The sequence below is a fragment of the Gekko japonicus genome, unplaced genomic scaffold, assembly GCF_001447785.1.
Source record: "Gekko japonicus isolate JY-2015 unplaced genomic scaffold, Gekko_japonicus_V1.1 scaffold1304, whole genome shotgun sequence".
NCBI classification, from domain to species: Eukaryota; Metazoa; Chordata; class Lepidosauria; order Squamata; family Gekkonidae; genus Gekko; species Gekko japonicus.
The window spans coordinates 335,736-357,277 of record NW_015171543.1 but is presented as its reverse complement, the minus strand read 5'-3'; positions in this window follow the sequence as shown (position 1 = coordinate 357,277).

Genomic DNA, 21,542 nt, shown 5'->3' with positions numbered 1-21,542 from the left:
ACTCTTCATTGTAACTATTGCTCCTAATGACTTTCCACTGTTACAAAAACTGCTCACTAGCACTTTATGTTGGTTTTATATTGGTATTTATATTTGTACTGTTTTATCTATGTTAAATTTTTTTGAAAGCCGTCCTGAGCCTGCCCTGGCAGGAAGGGCGGGGTATAAATCAAATAAATACATAAATATAATACATACTGTATGAGATAGGATGCTGGACTAGACGGACCATTGATCCAGCAGGGCACTTCTTACGTTTTTCATTGCTTGCTCAGAGGAAAAGCTACACCGCAAGGATGTACGGTTCTAGAACTTGATCAGGTTGTGTGAGAACACACCTGTGAGAAAAGCCAAATTGCACTGTACTCTATGGTTAGGAACGAACAGAATGAAACAACCTGTCAAACGCCAATGAACAGATCGTTGAACTATCGAATAGGTTGTTGAAAAATGAGCTCCCCGATGGTGGACCAACGAACAGGATATGAGCTGAACTGGTGGTTGTTGAAGCATCCCTACAGCCGAAGCAGATGTGCACTGGACAACAGTGCCTATCCAGGCCCCACTGAATTTGTGCCTGTTGATAGAATAGGGTATGAATGAATGAATTTTATTGTTACTAGAATATAATCTAAGGTACTGGCAGCCACTCCTGACATGTAGGTAAAACCTCCGGGGTAGTCATCAGGTGTGGAACCATTTAAAACTTGGAAATTTGTTTTAAACAATAACTTCGCCAAGCATGCACCTGCATAATTGGATTTTCTATCTTTAAAAAGTCTGGGTAAGAGCAAGCTATCCGTACCCTCCCTTTGGTTTCTAAAGAATAGATAGAATAGGGTACAGTATCTGTGTTTAGAGCTGCTAGCCACATGCAACACATACAGCTAGAGCTGGATCTGGGCCAATATAGGTAACAGCTGCTTCCACATAATCCCCTGTTGTGCACTCATGGCTGGGGCAAATGCAGAGGCACCCAGTGTCAAGGGCACATCCACCCTGGGTGAATCCCTGTTCTCACCTCCCTATCCCCGTGTTATTCCCTTCCCCCCAATGCTAGAGGCAGGGCCTTTTAAAAAATCATTTGTAAGTATGGCCCTTTCTGCACTCTCCTTTTAATCCATGTTCACCACAGTGTCCTCCAAGCAATTCTGCACTAATGTGGAATTTAACTTTCGTTTTACTCTGGGTTCCCCCCCTCCCATTCTGCATTATATTACCTCCCTTCAGTGGTCAGCCCAGTTTCAGCCTTCTGTTACCCCGGGTTACTTGGATGCTGTCTTGCCTTGACTTGAATACTGAGAAAATCTGGAGTGGCAGGCAAATACGGAAAGGACCTATTGTATCTCTGTAGTGAATATCACTATAGCGACATCCCCTACTACTGGTGTAAAAAGGTGAAAAGCTCTGCAGTGGCAGTGGTGGTGTGGAAATGAAAGTTGTAGAAAACAGGATGGCATGGAAAATGTTTTGGTGAGGATTTTGGAAATCTGCACTTTCCTGTCCACGTGTGGAAAAACTGCTTTGACTCCAGGGTTTCTGGAAAGATTAGAGTCAAGCAGGTTCTGGAAGCATCAGAGCAAATGGAAAGGGAAGAAGGTGACGGAAGGAGCATGGGTGGAAGATGATGTCTGGGTACTCTGAAAAACTGAAATGTTTGTGTGAGAGCCAGGGCAGAGAAAATCCTTTGTGTGGAAGCAGCCAGTGTATGCTTCACATAAAGGTGAGCATTTCTAAATGTTCACCTTAATTTCACAGTGAACAAGACTCTGTGGTTTAGCCAAAATAAGCCAAAGGTTGAGTTCAGACAGGCAGTTTGAAGAGGGAGGGAGTCGTAGCAAAAAAGACTCGGAACAAACTGTTCCGGGTTTTCCTGTTCACACTGCAGTGACTGATGTGGGAGCATACCGGGAGGAGGCGCAAGGGAGCGTTCACAATGTTGGCCCGGCGGCACTGCTGTAAGTCGCGGCTTTCGTTTTTTGTAATCTGGAGATAAGCATAAGCGCATACGAAAAATGCGGCTTTTGGCATTCACACTTTGTTGGTGTGGGATGGACATGGGATAATCGCGCTTTCCAGGGTTTGCTACCACTTTCACCAGGTATCTTTTAAACTTGGGAGTGAAGCATTACAAGACGGGTTGAGTACGGGTAGGGAACGCCTGACAGATGTGCCTGTGAACGACCCATTTAATCCGGTTGTGGAATGTTTCTGAAATGCACATATTTCGGGGCAAACTGCCAGTCTGAACTCGGCCAAAAGTTCTTGGAATTTTAGGAGGCAGAATTTATGGGGAATAACACTAGTTCATTTCTGAGAATCTTTGTGGCCATCCAAATAAAAGGATTGCCTGCATAAGCCTCCTATAGACAGATTTCCTCCCAATGCTTTTAAACCGGGCTGTTCCCCAGTGCCAATTAACTTCCTTGTGATTTAGCCAGCAGAAGAAGAACAGGCTCTGCAGCTGAAAATTACACGTCTTCTGGCATGGATTTATGGAAATTGAAAAAGATCTTTTAATAGTAGGCAGGGAAGTGCCTCTTTCCGGCTCATAGAGCGCACTGGGAGATAAGGCATCGAGTTAGGCCTGCCATCTTTTCTTATATCCACAGTTATGAGCTGCTGATACATTTGCTTTATGAAGGCTTGCCCACATGAAGACATGAAACCAAAAGGACTGAATATCATCAATCGTTAAAGACAATACAATATCAATACACATAACTTCAGATTTAGTGTTACTGCAGCCCAGTGTGTTACCCTGTTGTTGCCTAGGCTGCCATCTCTTACACATCTCTGTTTCCATGTCTATTATGAAGAGATCCTGGTTGAATTTCTTGGTCTCTTTAGTGGCTGACCTTATCAGTCTACCAGTGTTTTCCCCACATGTGAATTCCCCACTGTCAATGCTATTGCTTTGAACAGTAACTGGGTATCTTGACCCAACTGGTGTCCATGAACTACCTAAGAAAATGAGTCAGCTGTGTCATTTCAAATAAAATAGAGGTTTCTGGAGAGGATGCAGAGGACACTCAGAAATGGTAAACTGCCTTTTCATACATGATGTTTGCAAAAACCTGCACCGTGTTGGTACACATAATTAGGAGCTGGCATGTGGCATGGCTCCCATTTTACTGTGTAATGTGTTGAAATGTCCTTTTGAATCTGAGATACATGAACAAAATCTGGGCAAGATGGACCTAGAGATAATAAAATTAAATGGGTATATCAAAACTACTTGTTGTTCTTGATATGTGATAAGTTTGAAAATGGAACCCTTTGCTGCGTTCTCCCACTTAAGTTGTAGGATAACTTACCCAGTGGCGTGACATCGTCCTTACCCATACCACAGCAAAAGAGCTGCACAGTCAATGATGATGTCACAACATGCGATCCTATATGTTACAGAGGAAATGTGGGTGATCTCAGCACAAGAATGTTTTTTTTCTCAACAGCATCCGCATGACACAAAACCAAACCCATTTCCATAGATTCTACACTGTCTTATATATGGAAATGTTGTTTGCTTTAGCTACCTTCTCTGGTTTACCAGCTGTTCCTTTTTATCATAGGGGCACAAATTGTTTTACAGTGAGATGAGGCAATCAGCTAGCCCCCTTTCCTTTCTCACTGTGGGAAGATATTCTCTTCTTAAAGGTATTATTAAACTGAAGAATTTTTCCCAAGTGCTATTATGTAACCTCCTTATTCCCGCTATTAATGATCATTTCATTTTTATATTGTAATCACTTTCATGGCAACCAATTATCCTGCCTCTCCTGAGCAGAGGATTATGAATTCCGGTGGGAAATAAGTAAGAAGAGCAGTGAAAATTTAAAAAGCAGATCCTATTTTCATTAAAAAGACTGTAATAATAAAAAAGAGGGATGTGTGCGCGCGAGGAAAAGAAGTGTTTCCACTGGGAATATTTTTCAAGAATGGGTGAATTCTTATGTTCTGTTTAAGTGACATCCCACTCACTGTTGGTTAGCCATCTCCCACCAGTTTGGTTTTCATAGCTGCATAATTGCCTGTGAGTATAAGCAGCGGTGATAAGTGATAAGCCTCACACACTTTGGTTATCTAGTGATAACTGCAATTATCATGTGAATAATGTGTGAATTCCTTCTTTGGAGCAAGTTACTTTTTTCACTTACGCTTCTACAGTCCATGAATAAATATGTCTGCAAATGTAATAAGTGTTATACACATGTCCGTTTCACAGAGAATTTACATTGTCTGGCCAATTGGCCCCCAGAGGACTAACAAATGCAGATCTTCATAATGAAACAAGCAGGGCTCTTTTTGTAGAAAAAGCCCAGCAGGAACTCATTAGCATAATAGGCCACACCCAACAGCAAAACTCATTAGCATATTAGGCCACACCTCTGACAGCACAGCACATTAACATATTAGGCCACACCCCATGTTACCAGAAGTGTGGTCATCCAGCCACACCCACCTTTCCCTTCTTATTCTGTTTACCTTGTTTGTTGTCAAAACCCAGGGCTTTTCTTGTAGCAGGAGCTCCATTGTATGTTTGGCCACACAACCCTAATGTAGCCGTCCCATGAATAAATATGTCTGCAAATGTAATAAGTGTTATACACATGTCCGTTTCACAGAGAATTTACATTGTCTGGCCAATTGGCCCCCAGAGGACTAACAAATGCATATCTTCATAATGAAACAAGAGAGCGCATATCTAGTGAGCGTATATCTGAGACAGGGCTGCCATTGAATAGACCCCAAACCTGTTTTCAGTGCCAAGGTTGAAGTCTGGTATAAACATAATGACAATGTACTGAAAATTCAGTATCCCAAGCTACAGAAGGAGAATCTTGTGGACTTCCTCATACATTACAGATTTGTCCCCACAGTGTGAAAACATAACATGTCTACTTAGGTTCCTGTGGCCAAATTACTTTCACGACATGAAAAGAAGAGTCTGTTTCCATTCTTGATTTCACCTGGGGTTGCTGATATGTCCCCCAGATTCTGTTTGGGTTCGGGTCCTGAAACATGAATCACCCATAGGATGCAATGGCTCTCTTGTTGTGTGCTTGCAGCTGCTTGTGGAGGAGAATGCCTCTAAGCAATGCAGAGTGCTTTCCCATACACTGTTGGGTAATCCTCCCAGTCCCATGCCTCATAGGGACACAGCAGTAGACAGTCAGAATAGGTCATACTGGGCAGGATAACCAATGCCCTGACTAAGCACAAGACACATACATGGGGTAACACTGATGGGACTATTTTAAACCTGACTGAACTAAAATGAACTTTACTAACACAGCATGTGGGTTGAATTGACCCGAAGTATCGGTGGCTCAAGTGGTTAAGACGCTGAACTGCAGGCTGTAGAAGGTCAGTAGTTCAGCAGTTCGAGACCCGAGTTGCCGCATGATGGAGTGAGCTCCCGTCTCTAGTTCCAGCTCCTGCCAACCTAGCAGTTCGAAAGCAAGAAATTGCAAGTAGATATATAGGTACCGCTTCGGTGGGAAGGTAACAGCGATCTGTGTGCCTTGGTGTTTAGTCATGCCGGCCACATGACCACGGAAACGTCTTCGGACAGCGCTGGCTCTCCGGCTTTGAAACGGAGATGAGCACCGCAACCCTAGAGTCGGACTCGACTGGCTTTTGAGCAAGGGAAACCTTTACCTTTACCTATCATAGAAATAAAAGCGGAGGGTTCCATTGAGCATGACACCAACTGGGGAAACAATGTTGTGTGGCATTTCTCCTTGGCAATATGAAAACAAAACAGTGTTAAAGATGCGAGGAAAAATAAAAGAAAGGTAACAGTGCAATCCTGAGATGCCAGTGTGATTCGAGTAGGGTAACTCTGCATAGGATTGCACTGTAAGAACATATAATCTGTCAGCTTTTACCAAATACTCTCCATTTGTTTTGTTCTATGCACATGTGAGAAAAGATGATCCAAACACTGAAACCGACAAAAAGGATGTCTCTGTGTGTGTGTGTGTGTGTGTGTGTGTGAGAGAGAGAGAGAGAGAGAGAGAGAGAGAACACAGGACAATTGACCTCATTAAGGTTGTAAAAGGTAAAGGTTCCCTTGCTCGAAAGCCAGTCGAATCCGACTCTAGGGTTGCGGTGCTCATCTCCGTTTCAAAGCCGAAGAGCCAGCGCTGTCCGAAGATGTTTCCGTGGTCATGTGGCCGGCATGACTACACACCAAGGCGCACGGAATGCTGTTACCTTCCCACCGAAGTGGTACCTATTTATCTACTTGCAATTTCTTGCTTTCGAACTGCTAGGTTGGCAGGAGCTGGAACTAGAGACGGGAGCTCACGCCATCATGCGGCACCCGGGTCTCGAACTGCTGAACTACTGACCTTCCACACCCTGCAGTTCAGCGTCTTAACCACTTGAACCACCGCAGCTCCTTCATTAAGGTTGAGGAATATGGAAAAGGGAGTTGTAGAAGACCAAAAATAAAGTTTTGGCAATTTTTCCTCATTGCAGAAGTCCAGTTTGCCCTCCCTTCCGTTAAGAGCTGTTTAGAGGCCAGCATCAGTGATATCATCTTAGATCTAAGAAGAATAGCTTGTAGAAAAAATGGATGGAATAAGTCTTCAGCAATGTTTATTTATTGTCTCAATGTTTTAATTCTACGATACTTTTAGCCAACTATTTAGTGTTACAGAAGCACTGTGGGGTGACTGGCCCAAAGAACTCGTATCTGGTAATATTTACTTTTGTTTGTATTACTTCTTTAAAAAGCCCACTAGAGTCCTTTTAGATCTGAAAAAAAAGATGATCAGGCTGTTCCTCCAGAGGACGAGGGTCAAGCAGTACACACCATCATTGCAGACAGAGTGGGAAAGTGCTGACATTAGGGAAGCAATAGCGATCCCCAGGCACAGTTGCTTTGCAGAGCCCACACACATGTTGTCAGAGAAACAGAAAGGGGAGTCAAAATGGAAAACCCAGTTAGTTTCCCCTTTGAGACATTTCCTGGGCCACTGCACTCTTAACAGAGCTGTTTTTTGAGGTTCTGTGAATGGCAGGAATAAGAATCTTGGGAAGCCTCAGCCTCCCCAAATAATTAACCCTCACTGAGTGTTTTTGGCTTTTATTTATTTATTAATGCCACCCTCTCACCCTGAAGGCGTCTGATCTGATGTATAAGCAGTTTTTAAAATAAACAAGATGCACATCTGAAAACAATAAAGCTGTAAGGTATAAATCCCACAAAACACAGCCCTGATTGCTCCACTGGCACTCTTGTATCCTGTATTTGTTCCTCTTGGGAACTAGGCTGTGCAGGACTTACTGGTAGGTGTCCCTGTGATTCAGAAGCAACAGAAGGGAGTCACAAACTATGGAAAAATATAGAAAACAGGAACAACCTGGCAACAGTACTAGATGTACAGACACAAAAATGCTTAAATTCCCAATGTGCTTTGAACACTTGTCTCTCAAGGGAAAACTGGAGAAAGGGGATAGGACTGCTTCACCTCAGTAATAATCTTCTGTCAATCGTGTAGTCTGCAGATTCCTACTGAGATAGAAGAGGATGAGAAACATACTTAAGACTGTACTCTCTGAAAGTTTGCACAGCTCCAATTGGCTTTTAAAATTTGCTGCTGTTTTTCCCCTCTGTCTACAATTCAAGCACACAGAATGCTAGGGACAGTACAAGAAGTTCATGGTGGAATGAACCTTTTGAGCCAAGGCTGTTACCTGCAAAGAACACTCAGATGAAAGGTGGGTGTACAAACTTCTGCAGTTGAACCATCTCAAGGTCACTCTCATTTGCTTTGCTATTGGCACTAAAAAAAAATCCCCGGAGGGATATTTTTTATTTTGCATATACTACGAAAACTACAAAGAAATATTAGGGAAGGGACTACAGCTATGAATAAAGGAAAGCAAACCACACTAAACTAAAATCCCAAGAGGAGGAGATCTTTTCACTGTTAGTAAAATTGTTAGTACTATTAAGTGTTAATAACACAATATACTTGTAGAGTTCTTGCTTTTGAAGTGAAGAACAAGAAGATGATCGGAGATTTCTCTCATAACAACTAATAAAATAACATATAAAAAGTGAATTGCTATTGGCACTTTTTTAATACTCTGCCCACAATTTATTAGTGTTAATACAATCCATATGCACACTCATTCCATATGAACCTGTTTAAGTGTCATAACAGAGAAACCTTCCGTGGTGAACTTCAGAAGCTTTGCCTCTTTGATGTTAAGAGCAATTCTGCCATCAGGACCAGCTAAGGGCTGTGGCAGACCAGCAAGCTTAGTACTCCTAAAGTTCTGCTCCAGAGATCTCTAGTTCAAGGACTGCAAACTGCAGGGATCTGTAAAGACTTCCTCTGCCTCAGAGCCACAGCCAGTCAGAAAAGAAAATACTGAGCTAATGGACCAATAGTCTGGCTCAGTATAAGACAGCTTCTCATCCCTTGAGATTTCCTTTAAATTAACATACTGGCAGCACAATCATTTGCAGAATCACTTAAGCCTTTCATTAATTCCAAGGACTTACACTGGAGTAGCTCTATTGGATTTAACAGAAAATCACCTTATACAGTGTCCTGTAGCCCTTGGGCTACCCAGAAACGATTCAGGCCAAATCAGAAGTGAATTGCCCCAGACACTAAGGGACTCAGTTTTGCAGTGTGCAAGTGTCTAATGGGGTTCCCAATATGGACGAGGCAATAGGGGATTGGAGATAGAAGGTGGCAGAGAACCAAAAAGAGTTACTTGCTGCTGGGAAGGGGAAAGGTTCAGAAAGCTCTTGTCCCTATTCTCAAAGTGGGCTGCCCATGGGCAGCAAATGCACAGGGAGGACATGAAGATAGGTGTTCCGCCACCCGGGGTTGGAGTTTTCTTGAGACACCAAGGTGTGATGCAACACCTGCCGTTCTCAGCCCCTGAAAGGGCCACAACTGGCCAGGGATGAGGTCAGCAGGCACTCATTGGAGGTGGCCACGTGGGCTGCTGTCCCACACACTAAATAATCCGCTTTTAATCCACTTTCCAGCTGGCTTTTGCCAGTTCACACAGTAAAATCCAGTGGGAAAGTGCATTGAAAGTGGATTACGTAGGGTGTGTGAACGCAGCTTCAGTGGGCTTAGAACCCAGAGCCAGACACTGCTCTGAAATAAGCAAAAGGAAGCACCATATCTGTGTTTGCACACATGTGAGTGAGTGGACCTTTTGGGTCTCTGATGAGGCTCTGAAATAGGCAAAAGTACTCAAGGAAGCACCATATCTGTGTTCGCACACGTGTGTGTGAGTGGACCTTTTGGGTCTCTGATGAGTAGCTTGGTGGCTTCATTCCAGCCTGCCAGCTGTTTGTTCTGCCATTTCAGGTTGATGCAGGAAGCAATTAGAGTTAATCCTATTAGACATGCTACATGGAAGATTTGGGAGCAAACAAGGAGCTTGCTTGGTGCTTGCTCAACATTAGCTATTTCCCTTGCAGCTAAGAATATCGCTTATCTGCTCTTAGACATTAATACCACATTTCCCTTGTCTATTGAGGCTTTTTAAAAGAAAAAAAAAGTGCAATGCAAGTGATGTTGACGCCAGTATCTTAATCTCCTTGCTCCCCCAAATAAATAAAAAGAGCAGCCCCACGACTGTGTCCCTGCTGCAGGATACGCAGCACGTTGTATGGAAACAAAGGACTTGACCCGCCCTTTCCCTTTCAGGGGAGCTTTCTTATTTTTACATTTGAGCGTGTGCGTGTGTATGCGCCCGCGCCTGGAAGTCATGGCAACCTTTGGCTACTCTTACTGGGGGCACGGAGGACGTTCAGAGAAGTGGCTTGATAGCCTGCCTCTGACCTCCTGGCCCTGAGATTCTCTGGAGGCCTCTCATGCCAATACTTGCCAGGGTCGGCCCTGCTTAGCTTCCGAGAGCTGACAAGCTTCCTTAACCACAGGGTGACCCCAGCGATAGATGCCAGAGCTCCTGTCTCTGGCCCATTCTGCATCTAGCATTTGCTCCACTGTTTTACCAAACCCACGTTGGAACAGGAATCCCCCTGTACACTGCATGCCACTTTCACTTTCTTTGATTGTCAGATTTTATGGAAGCCTCCACACTGCATGCCGGTTTCACTTCTGTTGATCTCTCGGTTTTATCGTACTGTCTGCATGAATTTTTGGCCATTTTACGGCTGTTCAGGAGTGACTCTCTCTGCAGTCAGTACGGCATTGGTCTGGGGTATTTGAATGTAGTTTTGAGCCGCATCTTTTTCTGTTCCAGTGTGGGTTTGGTAAAACAATGGAGCGAATGGTAGATGCAGAATGGGCCTGTGTGAGAGCAGCATGGAGCCCCTGTCAGTTCTGACAGCCACAGGCCCAGCTTCCTTCTCCTGGTCATTCTGGTTGAGCACCATTTGGTCATGGCTGAGTGTGGGAACATCAGCCCATCTCTTGCCTTACGAAGGATTTTTTTTTTACCATTTAAATTCATAAGTATTTCACTTTCCTCTAATTGCTTTCTGGTTTCATTTTTCAAGGTTATTGGATGGCAAATTTTACAAAGCGGAAAACAGATCTGAAAAGATTCATTTAGCACAAATGTCCCTGGGCTCAGTATTATAATGGAGGGAGGGACTTTTTCTATTTATGAGACTATAAAGCTGATGGTAAAGGTCATTTGCAGATGCTACAGAAATGATTGCCGCTACTGTTGCTGCTATTAATAATCTCTGTAAAGGAAGGTATTTTCATGGTGCCACAAGCGGTGAGAGCCAGCTGCAAGTTTGCGGTGGCCTCCAGAAAGATGTTGTGTGAGAGGCCACCCCTCCCCCGGTGTGCCACTGTGGGTGGACGCACTAACAACTCCTTGGTGGGCCTCCATCTTTATTGGTGGCTATGTTTGGCTTGGGGGGGGGATGTAAAGCCCCAGGACCAGGGACCACTTCCTCACTGGGGTATCTCATCATCTATCTGCATTGCCAAGGACAAGGCAACACCTAGGAATCACAGAGGTTTCACTAGGATTGCTTAAAGCCAGTTTGGTGTAATGGTTAGTAGTGCGGACTCTAATCTGGGAGAACTGGGTTCAGTTCCCCACTCCTCCACATGCAGCTGCTGGTGTGACCTTGAGTAAGTCACAAGTTCTCTCAGAGCTGTTCTCTCAAGAGCAGTCTGTTGTGAGGAGGGGAAGGGAAAGAAGATTGTAAGCCGGTCTAAGTGAAGGGCATGATATGAATCCAATTTCCTCCTCCTCCTCCTCTTTTCTTTGATCACTACCCACAGCAAGTTCATAAGATCAACAGTGACCCACCAGCCAGACTGGATCCCCAAGCATCAACTCCACCTGCTTCAACCCAGGCTCCTGGTTTGCTAGCATGGGTTCTTCATAGTGTCCCCAGCTGCCAGGAGAAAATACTTTCTCCTGTCCCCTTTAATAAAGGCTTAAGGTATGGAAGAGAATAGTCAAAGATTTCATGGTAAATAAAATCCCACTAAGCCTCTACTGAAGGAACAGGACACATTTTCTCCAGGTCAGCTGGCAACCCTAGGTGGGCTTCTCCTACAGTGCAATATGCATATGAGAGACTGTATATCAGAAAATATTTATGCAATCCTCTTCCAATACTATCCACTTTATTCTATCCTCATAACCAACCTGTCAGTGAATGGCCCAGTATAATTCAATTAACTTCCTTGCTTACTGACAATTTGAACTCGGGTCTCCATCCTAGTCCAGGAGTCTCTTCACTATACTACATTTGTGCTTTCACCTGGAATAGTGGATGGTAGTTATAGTATAGTAGTCAAAAATAGTATTAATTTCTCTTAGCATACTAATTGCATCCCTTCCTTGTAATACAATACAGGAAGTTACAGTATAGCATGAGATTAAGAATTTCAGCAGATTAATTAAATGCAAGAACTGGCTAGCTTAGTATATATTATTACTATCAGAGTTGCAGTATTTTACATAACTTCTTTGTGTGCAAATTGTATATATATATAATAGGGATCTCTGTCTTTCAGAGTGCGTGCAATTTTTTGCTTGTGTGAACAAAGGAAAAACGGGGACTCTTGTCTTTCCTATATAATTATTTACATAACTGGCATTTTGTCCATCTGTAGCTTGTGCAGTTATTTTGCTAGCTATGAAAATTCCCCATATCACATCTGGAAAACAAAGTCAAGAACTTCCCATTGGCATTCTCTAGTGAGTTTAAATGCTGGGTTTTGACAGAACTCTCCCTCTTACTCCAGTATGAGCCAAAACAGACCAAGTGCCATTTTTTACAGTGAAAGTAAAGTTATCGTTATTGTGCTTTAGATATATCAACACAAGACTAGCCAAAAATAAATGGTGAGTCTCCAGGGAATACACAGCTAGGCAGAATGTGTATATAGGAAAGGACCCTCTCTTCTATCACAACATCACATTCTGTTATGACAAGTGTATTGTATTGTTGTCGCTTTCAGCAAACTGGGCAACAATCTGTTTGTCCCTTCATCTTTTTTGCTGAGAGCCGACGAAAGAGGTCGTTCTATTTTTCTCTATGAGTGTGCATGTCCAGTGATTACTGCCCTGCTTGTCTTTGCTCTTATTTGTCCAAACAACCAAGGTCCAAAGAGAGTCTTGAAATGATGGACCAAGCACATACAGGCAGGGGTCATTTCGTAGAAAAAGAGGTGCAGGAGCTCATTAGCATAACTCATTAGCATAACTTATTTGCATATGCCACACATCACCGGAAGTGTGTCAGAAGGCAACACCCACCGCTCAGGCTCCACTGGACTGTTTTGGATTGCTAGCTATTGGGGCGGGGGAACGTGCAGATCTGTCCTCGCAGAGGAGGGAGAGCTCATACCTGAATAAAACCTGGTCTTAAAGGTGCTACTGGACTGTTTTGGACCGGGGGGCCGGGGGGGCTCTTCAATTTACCTGGCTGCTTCTTGCTCTGACTGAGGGCTGCTGAGAGCAGGGGGTGGGGCTTGTTGCATGTGCCCGCCCCCTGGGCTCTTTACTGCCGAAGCTCTGCTCCTGTGCGCTCCTGCAGGAAATGACCCCTGCATACAGGGATCTTGCACAGAATGCTCTGCAGCAGTTCATCTTTCTGAGAATGCTGCTTTGTGTCTTCTTGACTGTGTGCTGTGGCAGGGCACGGTGTTAACATGGGGCCATTGCTGTGCCAGGACTGGCTCCTTCCATCCATGCATGAGTGATAGAGGACTATTCTCCGAAGGCAGCCCTGTTATTGCTTGGGTTTGGCAGCACTGGCTTGAAATGCAGGGTTTCGTAGTGTGATCAGTACTTTAAAGAAAACAGTGTTTTCATTTCTTTCAGCTTCTCTGCTGGGAATACACAAAATAGCAACAAAACAACACCAACCTTATGCCTGCAATTTTTGTCAACCAGAGCAGTGGGACCATCGCTTGGGTCTGGATCAAAGATGCTGCACACCTCGTGCTCCCCCAAACAGGACAGACTCTGCTAGAGGTTTAACACAAGGAGGAAAAACATACCCTGCAGAGTCCTCGTGCCTATCTCTTGGGTGGAGAAAATATTGATTTGTTCTTTCATTTCAATGGCAGCTAAAAGGAGGTTTCTTTCTTGTTAAAAATATAAAATAGCCATAAATACATCAGATTATGGGAGTCACTTTGATAGCCCTTTTAAAGGGCAATAAGCATATTCTGCTGTTGTGGGCAGTGCCTTTGTCATTCCTCCTTTCCCCCGTTAGTGTAATCTGTCTTGAAGCTGGGCCTCTCTGGATTCGGACTCCACAATAGCCTTGATGAATGATTTTGTCATCTCCTCTATTGACTGTCATAACTCTCTCTGGACTGGTGTCCCACTTATCCCACTTCAAGAAGTAGCAGCAGTTGCTCCTGATCAAAACAACAGTAATCACTGCAAATTTCATGCATGGAACAGTCGCTGACTGACCCTTGCACCAAGGAGGAGCACTTGCACACTTGGTTTGGGAAGTAATGGGTCTTTGTTACAAAAGCTAGTGAAATAACACCGGAAAGATCACTGAATGTGAACACGCCGGAATTCTGTGTTCTGAATGTCGTCTGTCTGCTACACTCTCAGTAGCATTCCTTAGTGTCCTGTTGGTGGTGCCAATGTACTAGCCACATTCTTTTGTTGTGTCATTCTTTTCTATTGACACCCCTGTTGGAAAATGCTTGATTTTCTTGCAAATTTTGTAATGAGTTAAAGCTGACCTGGACGGCCCAGGGTAGCCCAATCTCATCAGATCTCAGGAACTAATCAGGGTCAGCCCTGGTCAGTACTCAGATGAGACACCACCAAGGAAGTCCAGGGTTGCTATGCAGAGGCAGGCAATGGCAGATCACCTCTGTTCACCTCTTGCCTTGGAAATCCTACAGGGTCACCATAAGTCAGCTGCAACTTGATGGCATTTTCCAACACCCAAGCAGCATATTATAGACACTTCTTGTCATCTTCAGCCAATCAAAATGAGGGTGTATCTTTGTTACAGCTACAAACTGGTTGAATTGACATTGCTTATCCCATAGAAACTCTGTGCATTTTGGGTTGCAGCAGGAGGAAGGAAACAGGGAAGTCATGTTTATAGGTGGGATCCAGTCCCAGGGATTCTGTGGCATATGCTCCAGGTGTTAGAAACACGAGTAGTATGGTTAGTAGGTTGCTACTGTAAGGTGTTGTTTTTACCTCCATCATAATGCTGCACAGTGCCGTCTGGAAACTAATCCTGCTGTGTGGACTGGTCCAGGCTTAGGTTGACAGTGGGATGAAATTATGGAAATCCTCTCTAGGGCTCCCTTCCAAGTGTGCTGATAATGAAAATTCATTAATATAGCTGAAGGTGGGGAGAAGTGCTTGGTGACAGGAGCCGTGGAACAGTTGCTGAGCTATGGATGTGTTGCTTCGTGACACTACGCATTCAAGCCTGGCAATCTTCGGTTCCCCCACGAGATGGCAGAGTCTTCCTCTTCTTGAACCAGACATCGTACTTCATCTCTTTATTGCTAAAGCAGCATTGAAAAAACGCTCCTCGCAGTTGTCACTCCAATATTATGTGTGCATGACAGAAGTGGCAGGCCGTAACTGAAAGTTCAGCTCAACTGAGCAGTAAATATTGATTAAAACCGGAGCCTGTGAGTCCGATAGGAAGACTTGCTGCATCAGCACAGATGTGCTGCTCACAGTGCCCGTATATCAACCGCCACATCAGGGCGATATCATAAAAGACGGATGGCCAACTGACAAGTTATGACCAGGAGTTCAGAACCCACCCATAAAGCATTTTTAGCTGGCCCTTGGAAGCCACATTAGTATTTTCCCCAAGATATGGTAGCAGTGCTGCTGAGTCTTACTTGCGCAGAAAAGGAAATTTATTTCAAAAATTATGAGCAAGGGGGCTATTGCCCCATTTTCAGGGCTACCTCTCACTTCAGGCTCAGGAAGCCATGCTCTTGGGCTTTACTATTGAGCACAATCACCCATGAAGAGCTCTGCTGGGTGGCAAAAGACACGTCTCGCTTCCATAGTACATCGTGGCCCCCCTGGAACTCAAACAACGGCCAGCTTATCACGAAACATGATATCATTTCAGTGTTGCAATGATGCTGAACTGAAACGTTCCAGTAATACCACACTGGGGTTGTCTAGGATCTAGATGGGTCCCTACCATCCCTGCTTTTTGCTTTCTGAGTAATACCTGAATAAGGTTTCAGTCTGCCTCAGCTTTAGGGTTGCGTGGTCCCTCCTGGCCACTGGCAGGGGATGGTGGGTAGGGCTGCCAGATCCAGGCTGGGAAGCTCCTGGAGATTGGAGGCTGGAGAGGACAGGGACTACAATGGGGTGCAATTCCGTAGAATCCACCCTCCAAAGCATCTATGATCTCTGCAGTCTGGAGATGAGCTGTAATTCTGGGGGATCCCCACTGGTCCACCTGGAGGCTGGCATCCTTACTTTGCAAGCCCATGAGTTATTCTGCCTATTTGCCAGTTTGGTGTAGTGGTTAGGAGGGGAACCAGGTTTGAGTCCCCACTCCTTCACATACAGCTGCTGGTGTGACCTTGGGTCACTCACAAGTTCTCTCAGAGCTGTTCTCTCACAAGCAGTCCTCGAAAGAGCTCTCCCAGCCCCACCTGTCTGTTGTGGGGAGAGGAAGGGAAAGGAGATTGTAAGCCGCTCTGAGACTCCCTTGGGTAGAGAAAGGTGGGGTATAAATCTAATCTCCTCCTCCTCCTCTTTCTTCTTGCTTGATTCTGTAAAAACCTAATCTCAAAGACTCTGGATCATATCTATTTCTGTTTGACATATCCTGTTTTGTCTATACTGTTGTGATCTACCACTAAGCATGTGTTGCAGTAGCCTCTTTCAAAGCAAAATGTGCTTGTATGAACACTATAAAAATCAATTGCTACGAAAACAGTATTACAATTTACAAATGTGTGCTATTGTACTTTCTTCTGCTGCTCTGTGTTGGTTGCATAAATATCGTGGCTGACAGTTTGATGGCTTCTTGTGCAACGATTAAAAAGCTGTTACTGGGCTCTGCTGAAGATCCATTGTCGCCGGTCTATACAATTCTGGAATCAGCTTGCAGACGCTGTTCAATATAGCCTCGCTGAATGCTTTTTTAATCTATCGCATGGATCTAATGATTAAATGTTTCCTCCTCCAAAAATATCATAATAAACGCATGTAGAAGAATAGCAGATCCTCAGGGACAGCATATTGAGCATTAGATCCACACTGGACATCAGCATCTATACATACCAAGGTAGGAATGGCCCATGCTGAATCTGACCATAGGCAAATCTAATCTAACCCTTTTGGTGGTCCCCACCCCAGTCAGCTGCAGAGCAATTGCCACCAGTAGCTCTATGCATAGCTAAGAAGGTAGTTTCAGACAATAAAGACAAAAGTTCTACTGTTCTTTCCCTGTTATACTTTTTTCCAGAAGCCAATTTATTGCAATTATGTTCTGTAGATGTGGAATAGAAGCACAGAATTAATTGTGTGTGTGGGGGGGAGAGCGGCTTACAGAGTGGCTTACAGTCGGAGGAGGCTGCATGGCGGCGACCAGCGGGGCACCCCTGCCGCCGTCGGGGCCATGCAGTGCGGAGGTGGAGCTGTGGCTCTGGGCACACCTCTCCCCCTCCCCCCCCTTCGGTGGCAGCGGGGGGGCGGAGGAGGCAGCGACAAAATAGTCTCCAGGTATCCAGGCCCCAACGGGAGGTTGGCATCTGTACCTCGCCTAGTGTGCAGAAACACCTCGAGCCGGCCCTGAGCATGTCATTAAGGATTAGCCCCTTTTAGAAGAAGGAGGAGGAGGATTTATACCCCACCCTTCATTTGGAGTGTCAGAGCGGCTTACAGTCTCCCTTTCCCTTCCCCTCCCCACAACAGACACCCTGTGAGGTAGGTGGGGCTGAGAGAGCTCTGAGACAACTGCTCTTGAGAGAACAGCTCTGAGAGAACTTGTGGCTGACCCAAAGTCACGCAGCTGGCTGCATGTGAAGGAGGAGTAGGGAATCAAACCTGATTCTACAGATTAGAGTCCACCGCTCTTAACCACTACACCAAACTGGCTCAGATGGGTAGCTGTGGGTAGCTGTGTTAGTCTATTTTATAGAACAAAATTTGAGCGCAGTAGCACCTTAAAAGACCAACAAATGTATCTAGGGCATAAGCATTTGTGGCTCAAAGCTCACTTCAGATCTGACAAAATGAGACTTGACTCATGAAAGCCTATACCCTGGAAAATTGTAGAACTAAGTTTGAGTCCAGTGGTACCTTTAAGACCAACAAAGTTTTATTCAGGGTATAAGCTTTCATGTGCATGCACACTTCTTCAGATACAATGAAATCAACATAAGAACATAAGAGACGCCAATGTTGGATCAGGCCAAAGGCCCATCCAGTCCAACACTCTGTGTCACACAGTGGCCAGAAATACCAGTGCCATCAGGAGGTCCAGCAGTGGGGCCAGGACATTAGAAGCCCTCCCACTGTTGACCCCCCCCAAGCACCAAGAAGACAGAGCATCACTTGCCCCAGAGCCCCTAGCTATACCTTGTGGCTAATAGCCACTGATGGACCTCTGCTCCATATGCTTATCGAATTCCCTTTTGGAGCCGTCCATGCTTGTAGCCGCCACCACCTCCTGTGGCAGTGAATTCCATTTGTGTTAATCACTCTTTGGGTTAAGAAGTACTTCCTTTTATCCGTTCTAACCCAACCACTCAGCAATTTCATGGAGTGCCCATGAGTTCTTGTATTGTGAGAAAGGGAGAAAAGTACCTCTTTCTCTACCTGCTCTTTCCCATGCATAATCTTATAAACCTCAATCATGTCTCTCCTCAGTCGTCGTTTCTCCAAGCTAAAGAGCCCTAAGCGCCTTAACCTTTCCTCATAGGGAAAGTGTTCCAACCCTTTTTACCACTCCATACATATAGGTAGAAGGTGAGCAGTAAATTAGCATAGAGCATAATGAAGATGTTGAGCAGATTCAAGGACCAAACAGGAATATCAAGCTTGGTTAATAAGGTTACTCAGACTTTGTTATGCTGCTTCAGACCAGCTCGGCTACCTACCTGAACCTGTAAAATTGTGTTCTTTCACGTGCTGCTGGATGAGAATTCTGTTCCCTGTTTACAAGTGTGTGCTTTCTAAGGGGGAGGGAAGTAAATTATTTGAGATGGACAGTCTGGAATTTCTAGCCTCAAATGCCCCCCTGTTCCTGGAGATAGAGGACGCCCCCAGAACAACATGAGGGGAGTCAAAGGCCAGCTGCAGGAGGGGGGGGGAATAGGTGGAAATGGCTCCCCTTTGCACATGAGGAAATAATCAAAGGGATCCAACCCAGAGACTCAGAGATTTGTTTCTCACAAAGGAAAGCCAACTCTGAAATGGAGATATATAAATTGAAGTGTAGTGGGTTAGACGCATGTAGAAACCACTGAGACCGATGTAGTGATCAGCATGGTTTACTGTACACAACAAAGACAAAGACTAACAGCCAGCTGGCCAACTATATACACACCTGGGGACACACCCCTAGGTCCCGTGGGTGGGTTTAAATCTCCCGCCCCAGTCCTATTGGTTCCCAAGTGGAGAGACTAGGAGCCTAGTCCCCATTGTTCTTACAGAGTCAAGCTCTGGGGTATTCGCTGGCCCCTGGTGGCGGTCAGCGGACATAACATAAATCAATCCAGCAAGCTTGTGAAATGTGGTTCCGTCCTGAGGTTTTCTGTATTACCTTTCAGCCCAGCCACGGGGCTCCGACCGCTGTCATTCTGCAGTGTATCCAAGGTCATTCTCCATCTGTGAGAAGCTGGGGTGCACAACCTCTCAGGATGACCGTCCTTCATAAGCCAGTTTGTTGTAGTGGTTAAGTGCGCGGACTCTAATCTGGGAGAACCGGGTTTGACTCCCCACTCCTCAACATGCACCTGCTGGATGACCTTGGGCAAACCATAGTTCTGGTACAGCTGTTCTTGAAAAAGAGCAGTTTCTGTCAAGAGCTCTCCCAGCCCCACCTACCTCACAGGGTGTCTGTTGTGGGGAGGGGAAGGGGAATTGGTAAGCTGCTCTGAAACTCCCTTGGGTAGTGAAGGGTGGGGTATAAATCCAATCTCTTCTCCTCTTCTTCTTCTAAGGCTCATCCACTGACTTCAGTGGCTGACTCAGACTTCCTTGGCTGAGTGGGGATCCAAACCTGGCTCTCCCAGATCCTAGCCCAACACTCTAACCAGGCTGGCCATCATGGTGGTAAGCAGGCTCTGGATGAAGTAGGTTCATAACGCCATCAGTGCAGTTACCTGATAGTTTATGTATGTCCTGGGGTCAGTCGAGAACCATACATCTGCATTTAATGTATCATACTCACTTACCTAAAGGCAAAATGTATTTTTATTTGGAGATTACTCTTTGGCACTAACCAGAACTTACCCTTACTGTACCCAGGTGCAAGTTTTAGATTTTCCTAAACCCCACACTTTCTGCTGGATATATAGGGTCAGATCTGACCAATGTTCCTGAACAGCTACTTCCCACTCTCATTGAATTACCCACATGCCTTTTGTTGACACAAGTCCCACAATCTCCAGCATAGCCTTTTGGGTAGCCCTCTCTCTCTTTCATTAGAAGAAAACTTAATAGGATCGTAGCTATAATTTTTTCCATCACAATGAACGGAGACTGTCCTCGGGGAGCCAAAATGGCAGAAAATATGCTTGAAGTAAAAAAAACAAACAAACAACTGGAATAAAAACTAAGCTAGTTTAGGAAAGGAACTGGTATGTTGAGAGCTGACCTTAAAAGCAAGGCCTACATTCTTTGCCAGAGCACCAAGTTGTTTCTAAGTGGCGATCATATTGGGACAGAGGTGCATTCGATAAAGGGGACGGACACAATTCCATCCTTCTCTGGATAAAATTATTCAGAGTTTTGCTGGAGCAGGCATTGCGAGAAATCCGCCTCACACAGAATGTCCTTGGGGGAAAGTTGCGTGGTAGGATTCATCTGCAGGATATATAGGGTCAGATCTGACCAATGTTCCTGAACAGCTATTTCCCACTCTCATTGAATTACCCACATGCCTTTTGTTGACACAAGTCCCACAATCTCCAGCATAGCCTTTTGGGTAGCCCTCTCTCTCTTTCATTAGAAGAAAGCTTAATAGGATCGTAGCTATAATGTTTTTCATCACAATGAACTGAGAGTGTCTTCGGGGAGCCAAAACGGCAGAGAATATGCTTGAAGTAAAACAAACAAACAACTGGAATAAAAACTAAGCTAGTTTAGGAAAGGAACTGGTATGTTGAGAGCTGACCTTAAAAGCAAGGCCTACATTCTTTGCCAGAGCACCAAGTTGATTCTAAGTGGCAATCATATTGGGACAGAGGTGCATTCGATAAAGGGGACGGACACAATTCCATCCTTCTCTGGATAAAATTATTCAGAGTTTTGCTGGAGCAGGCATTGCGAGAAATCCGCCTCACACAGAATGTCCTTGGGGGAAAGTTGCGTGGTAGGATTCATCTGCAGTACTAGATTTGTATTAAATTGTACAATGACCCGAAGTTCCTCAATGTTCTTGAGGTCATCGATGAAAACTGCACCATTCAGCTATTCAGGTTTCTGCTTCTGAGGCTTTTGGTTATTTTTGCTGTTATCAGCTGCATGTATATGTAGAGAGAGAGAGACAGAGAGAGAGGGGGAAAAAATCTGTCCCCTCCCCACCATTGTTATTTTGCTTACTCACACAGTTTTACAGAGACACTTATGAAATTGTCCCAGAAAAATGCCAGTAACCTTGCTCTATTAATGCAGTTAAGGATTGCAAGTATGCACTGATACAGACAAGCAATACAATATGCCGTTTTCAAGATGAACCTTTGGGATGTTCTCAGCGTTTGGCTCAAATTCCCTCCCTCCCTTTATTTTTAACTAGAACCCCAGCTCAAAACACCTAGGCATCTGAGATGGCGACGCCTTGTCTTCCTATGCCTTTCTTCCTATGCCAACTCTGTCCTCGGTCTGCCCCCACCCACAGCCTCCTTTCCCTA